Genomic DNA, 7,778 nt, shown 5'->3' on the forward strand with positions numbered 1-7,778 from the left:
TGTACACAAGTGTACTCTGCACGAGACTGTAAAACTTCATTCCAAAAATTTAATTCTAAAAGATGCTGAAAAATGTTAACGAATCACACAATCTAAGTACTTTTATTAGGTCAACACATTTTTGACTTTTAGCCCTAAATAAATTAAATGTACGTAAAAAAGTGAATAAAAATCTGGTCCACTTAGGTTAATCTGGTCCCGCACATGAATATGGAATTACACATGGAGAGTAAATATTAAGTTCACATATAGAGGAAGCTAGGGAGGTTTGACCCGAAGGGTGGCTTGACCCATGAGAATTTTTTCCGTGAAAAGGAAATTCAGGCAAGATTTTAGTCATATTATAGGTTGACCAGTCACACAACAGGATTTTGCAGGGACAAGCCATTTCGGAATTGTCAGTGGTTTTCAAGAAATTCCGTGTTAAATGATACTGCACCTTAAAAGTAAAGTTTGAAGATTTTGGAATTTTTTAGATTTTAACCTCCAGTTTTAAGGGAAATGAGTTTTAAAAGTATGCATGTTTCAGTCGTTTTTCTAGCTATGTTGGTACACAGTAGTTTTATATAACTTTAATCTAAGTTGCTAAAAATTTAAGATAAATGAAATAAAGCTACCTAGGCAGCTTTAACCCAAGCTAACTAGAGAGACTTGACTCATAGACTAATATGATATTTTTGTTTAATTTGATGTTTTTCCAATGAATTTTTTTTTTCGAAAAGATAAATATTGTGATTTAGACCTAATGGTTTGATTTTACTTAAGCAATAACTCCAATATTGTGAATATGAAGGCCTGATTTTTTTTTCTTTTTTTTTTGAATGAATAGCTAATATATAATATTTTGGTCTAATTTTTTTTGACCAATAACTTAATACCAATTATCTTTGAGCCCAATGACTTGTTACTTCTTTACCAATAATAAAGCTGAAAGTCTCTCTGTCCGGAGGATGTCTGGATCTCTGTGACTCGCATAGCGCCTAGACCGTTCGGCCGATTTTCATGAAATTTGGCACAAAGTTAGTTTGTAGCGGGGGCACCTAAAAGCGATTTTTCGAAAATTCGATGTGGTTCTTATTCGATTCCAGTTTTAAGAACAAAAATATAAGATGGACGAGTAAATTGCGAAATTATCATAACGTGGAACCGTAACATGAGCACAAGCCAATTGGCGAGATACGAAATTATCATAACGTGGAACCGTAACATGGGTGCAAGCCAATTGGCGAGAAGATTCACTATACATTATTTGTAAATATACAGGCGAGCCAAAAGACCTTTTAATTTTTCTATTACGGGCAAAGCCGTGCGGGTACCACTAGTAGTAAAATAATTGAAATATTGCTTACGTCAGATCTGATAAAATTCTGAATTCGACTTCGGCTTTCCTGTTAATATGGATTTCATTTGAGATAACACACATTGGGGTATACAGCTATTCTCAGCGGAGAAGCTTTTTACCTCTAACAATCCACAACAATTTTCCATATTTTATTTCCAGGACAATACACATGAAAGACGTACGTTACATAGGGATGAAGGAACACCCAGGGCTACAGGCGGGAATCGAACCAGCGCCTCTCTGCTTATAAAGCAGTCGGCGAAACCACACGGCCACCGAGGCCCTGTTAATATGGAGTACAATTATTTTTTCAAAGAAATGTAACACTACCTAAAGAGTAAACATTTTGTGTATTCACTTCAAGTATCACTTATTAAAACAAAAAAAAAAAAAAAAAAAAAACATCAAACCTGCGTTTTTTATTTCAAAATCTATGAGTCTTCCTTCATTCATGAGCGGGGTCATGTCTCCCTAAGTGTTGGGTGAAGTCATACTTGGCCATATGCAAACTTGAGGAATATAATTTTATTGTACCATTTCTATTTAGAATTATGCTAATTTTTTCAGCCATAATAATGAGCAAAATGGCAAGTTATTTATGTACATTTTTTATTTCGTTCTAACTATTCTACAAAAAATAAATAAATAAATAAAAATAAATGGAAAATTAAAAAAAAAAAACAAAAACAAAAATTGGGTCAAGTCTCCCTAGTTTCCCCTAAAGTAAATGAAACTCAAACGCACTTTTTAGATAGACCCTTATGCAAGTGATGAAATGCTGTAGTTTCTAAAGTAAAAAGTATAACAGATATGGCCCCAAGTTGCGTCAGATGAACATGATAATTAGAAGCATACATTATTTATACGAAAACCTGATTTAATTTATTCAGAAATCGCTAAAATTGAGATTAAATATATGAACTTTTGTAGCATGAGATATTTTAGGTTGTCTTATCTAAGAAGAAAAGCAGCCTAAAAATACTTTGGTTGATAACGTTACTAATTATATTTTGATATTTTATGCATCGCATTTCTAGAATAACAGTATGTCATGAAAGTAAACTGTCTCTGTTAGCGAAATTTCACAACAAAGTTGTAAGGCACAAACTTACAACTAAAACTGCACACACGTTTTGCGGATTTACAAGGAAACAGCAAGTTAGCTAAAAAATACTAAAAAATGTTGGATATTTTTTTTCTATCTTCGATCCGATTCTGCACAGAAACATATCGCACCCCGTCATCAAGAGATAAGTCTCCACAATATGTACTAATTATTGATTTCAAATCTACATTTTAATGCTCTTTCTTGCCACTAAAATCGCACTTGTAATTTGTTTCGTTTTTCGTTTTTATAACTGGTACGTGGCGGCAATTGAAACATGTCATTAAAATTTTATAACTCAAAAGAATATTTTTCGATTTTTTTTTAAACACACATTGTTAATTTAGACTACAAAAATCAACCAGCAAACATAACTTCAAAATGTTTGAGCGAGTTGTAGCATTTGAGAGCAAATAAGTTAAAAATAATGTGGCGTAAAACCTTTTTCGAATTTCTACTAAATAACCAAGAATTTGTCAATGAACAGTATTAGAAAAGGTGTGTCGATGCCCTCCCCTCCCCCCTCTATCTTAATATGAAGAAAAAATGATGCTACGTGAATAGAGCACAAATTAGCAGTTATTCGACGAATAATAAGCACCTGCTTCGAAGTAACAATAAATTCTCAGCTTGGGGGAGGTCGGGATTACCCAATAGGCCACCCTAGGCCCTGGCCTAGGGGCGAAGCCGAAAAGTGCGCACATCACAGCGAAAAAAGAAATAAATAAACAGCTTGTTGGGGGAAAAAAATGTGGCGCGCTAGTGTACATGAAGAAGCAAAGTTCAACTAGAATATATTGCAACCAGCCTGTTAGGCAGAAAAAAAAAAGCAATTGGAGGATAGGGGAGGGCGTAATGATTGAGGTCCTTTTCTGGTCAAAACAGATAGTTTTCAATATCTTAGATTTGAACAATAATTTCTCAAAAATATAGCTTTGCCCAGGGGTGGACTGCGTCCTCCAAGAGGGCGTCAACCTTGACTACTGAAGGTCGCAAAAAAAAAAAAAAAGATGATGTATAATGATGTAAATTATCAGGGTTTGCTTCCAACATATTATTTTTATGAATATTTTATTTCAAAATTTCACCATGGAGATCACAACAAAGTGGATAAAAAAGGTGCAAAAGACCCCTTTAAAACCCCTGAATGCAACCAAAAAGGGGAGGTGCACAACTAGACCCCACTAGGGGCTTACGTACCAAATTTCAACTTTCTAGGACGTACCGTTCGTGAGTTATGCGACATACATACGTACATACACACATACGTACAATAGGGTGGGCCGAAAACCTGATATTTTCGAGGAGCAACATCTAATTGCAAAACAAAGTTGGGTATTGCCCTCCTAAACATGGGGAAAATATTGAAAAAAAAAATAATAATGTCTTCAGATCGCGCATTGGCTGCAAAGTTTGAAAAAAGGTCAAAAATTGTCAATTTTCAAATATTTCTACGAAAATCCAAACGATCAAAAGTTTGGTTTTGATCTCTCTTTTCATATATTTTTGAAAATATTTACGTTCTTTACAGTTTTCAGTTCGTGCATAAGCCGCAAAGTTTTATGAAATCAAACAAAAACCGACGTTTTTAGCTTACTTTGCACGTTGCAGTATTTCGTCTTTTAAATTCCAGTTATAATTTTTTTAACAACAAATATGCACTGAACTTTGTTGAAAAACTCAATTATGTTTTCTTGCAGTAACGACCCAGAACCCACCACAAGTAAACAGTTGCAGTTCCACCCTGCTATTCTCAAGAATAGTTTTTACAGAACTCATGTACCTATTTGTAAAAAAAAATTACATTCACATTTTTTTAATAATTTTAAACAAGTTTCTACGTTTGGATCAAAGTTTGAAGTTGGACTTGTCACTCAATTTTTGCATTGATGATCGCTAACATAAAATTTTTTACATTAATCCATCTCGTGTGTCTTATACCTCAAATGAATTTCTGCAGATTGACTGATCAATTCTACAATCCTTTCAGCTGCCCAAGTATCGTATGGGAATTTTAAGAATGTACATTTAAGCAAATGTATATAGTTTCTGGAAATGATAAAATATTCTTGTTTTTCACATGATCACTGAAGTGTAGGAAAGTAAACAGGTTGATCAATCATCTGTTATTGTTCGAAGCTTCAAATCTTAATGTTGGTGGAAGAAATTACCGTATAGCTATATAGGCAGTTTTAAAAACTGACTTAAAAAGCGAGCTAAAGTATTTGATGGATATTGTCAATGTACTGTTTGACCGCGGATTGTATGTAATTTGGCAATCAGCCAAGTGAAGGCGATTCCATCTAAATGAATACAATAGGGGAGATGGAAAAATAGTGATGGGATTTTGATGCACGCGTTTCATAATTTCACCAGGGTCTTACTTATTTATTGTCTTTATTGAGGTGAAAATGAGTGTAAACACAATGAGTTTCTATGGAAACAACAAAAAGAAAATAAAATGTTTTCATTTCGTTCGGAAATTTAAAAGCAAAATCGTGAACTCCATATTATGTTGTAAACAAAATAAATCTATTAATTTTTGAGTGAGAATATCGATCGAATATAGTTTGATTTAAAAATTATTACAGTGAATAAATTGCAATTTTTATAAAACTGAGTAGAAATAATTAAGGGGCAAACGCACACATCTGTCAGAAAAACTACTATCCCTAAAAGGTAATAGACGCGTCCATTTCCGTTTGTAAACCGGATATTAGCCTTTCCATACAATCCGTGGTTAGACAGTAGTATAGAAAGGAAAATGTGATATAGATCTAGTTCTCCTAAAACCAAGAACTTTCAGTCATTTGCATTCGTTAACGCGTGCTAATAGAGAACTGGGGCTGTATATTTTTCAAACCAAACTACTAATGAATTGAAGATACTCGTAAACTATATCCTAAAATATTATGTTTCTATGGTTCGATACAAATAAAACTTTAAGAACAGAACAAACTTCCGTGAAACTTGGATCTGTGCACTTATCTAAAGGTACAAAAGCTACAAGTCCGGGGTGTCTGATGATCTTCTAAACATCGTGAATCCGGTGATTCAAAGAAATGCTCACTTTTATGTTTTTTAGAAATTGTTATTGGTCATGGCAGTGGACTAGAAGCGAAATACAAAAGAATTGAACTGCAATAGGGTATACAAGGCAAAAGATTACCATCAAGAAACACTTCTATAACTATAAGATAATTTCTTCCACCAATATTTAGTTTTGAAGCTTCGAAATACTGTAACAGTTGATTTATCAATGAGTTTACTTTCATCCACTTCAGTGATCATGTGAAAAACAAGGATATTTTTTATCATTTCTAAAAACTTGACATTCTCTTAACTATGCATTCTTAAAATTCCCATATTATATTCGGGTAGTTGAAAGGATTGTGGAATTGGACTGCGAATCTGCTGATATTCTTTGAGGTATTAGACGGCAAGATATAGATTTATATGAAAAACTTGACACTCGCAAAAAGCAATGTACTAAAACTGAGCCGTAAGCCAAACTACAAACCTTGTTGAAACATACAAACTTGTTTAAAATAATATAGTTATTGTGAATATAAGTTCTTTTACAAATACATAAGTCCTGTAAATAACTACTTTTCTTTAAGAATTGCAGGGTGGAACACAAAGTGCAACCACCTTGTAGTAGGTTCTTGATTGTTAATGCAATAAAATATAATTGCATTTCCAGAAAAGAGCTAATTATATAATGCACATTTATTGTAAAAAAAAATATATTGCAGGGATCAAAAGGATAAAATACTGTAATGTGTAAAAAAATCTAAAAACGTCAATTTTTGGTTAATTTCACGTAATTTTGTGGCTTAAGTGCGAACTAAGAACTGTAAAGGAATGTAAATATTTTTAAAGAAATATGAAAACAGTGTTAAAAGAAAGCATCAAATGGTATTAGAACAAAAATTTTGAACATAAGGATTTTTATTTAAAAAAATTGAAAATTGACTACTTTTTACCCTTTTTTCGAACGTTGCAGAAAAGGCGCTATCTAAAGATATAAATAAAAGTTTTTTTAATTATTTTTCAAAAGTTTACGATGTCAATACACATTTTTTTTTTGCTATTAGAATTTGCTTCTTGAAAATATCCCTTTTTCGACCCACCCTAACGTACATACGCATATACATGCGTACATACCACTTGATTTAGCATTGAAATTAACAATGATTTCCCCTCAAAAAGGTGTAAAAGACCCCCTTAGGTACATCCGAATGCAACCAAAAGAGAAGGTGCACAACTAGACATCACTAGGAGTCTACGTACCTAATTTCAACTTTCTAGGACATACCGTTTTTGAGTTATGCGAGATACATACGCACATACGTACATACACACATACGGACGTCACGAGAAAACTCGTTGTAATTACCTCGGGAATCGTCAGAATGGATATTTCGCGTGTATATACGTTCTTAGGCACTTATCCACGTGTGGTCCGGGTCGAAAAAAACCTCAACATTCATTCGGGGTGAGCAAAATGGAAATTAAGGTCGATTTTTGAGTGAAATTGTTTTTGCGAATACAATACTTCCTTTTTTGTAAAAGGAAGTAAAAACTCGGCAAAAAAAATAAATAAATAAAAATAATAAATAAATAAATAAATAAATAAATAAAAATAATAAATAAATAAATAAATAAATAAATGAAAATAATAAATAAATAAATAAATAAAAATAATAAATAAATAAAAATTTAGAAAAATACGCATTTGCGAAAAATAAATAAATAAAGGAATTGGAGATGCTTTTGCAACTACACCCGCTTCAAATAAAACATCACAACACAGATTTGAGGCTAGATGTTACGTTTCATCAAACTCTTTAGCCAACAGGTATTTCTTCACTAATGGTCTGAAAATGTTGGTATTTTTGCAGCGATATCAATTAGCTAATCAACTCCTAATTAAAGAAACTACTATTTTGGCTAAAAATAACGATTATGATACTTTTCTTTCATTATAGCCTCAAAGCTTGAATGAACTTTCATGCATTAGTAAATTATCGAGGACAAATATATCACAAAAGAATCAAGAAAATAATTAGGCTTAGGTACGTTAATTACTTTGCTTTCGGATTTGAGAGCCTGAACATGCCTCGAAATTCACCGTTGATTGACAATAAAAGAAGACTTCCACATATAAAAAGAAAAGTTCGCAAACCGAAAATTTCCAAAACAAATTTCCCATTGTGTAAAAAAATAATGCAGCATTTTAAAGCAACATGCTGAGAACCAATTTCAGTTGTTTCCAATTGTGGGAACGTATTCAAAAATAATAAAATGCAGTGAAATTCTGTTACAACT

This window comes from Uloborus diversus, chromosome 1 (assembly GCF_026930045.1).
Source record: "Uloborus diversus isolate 005 chromosome 1, Udiv.v.3.1, whole genome shotgun sequence".
Lineage (NCBI taxonomy): Eukaryota > Metazoa > Arthropoda > Arachnida > Araneae > Uloboridae > Uloborus > Uloborus diversus.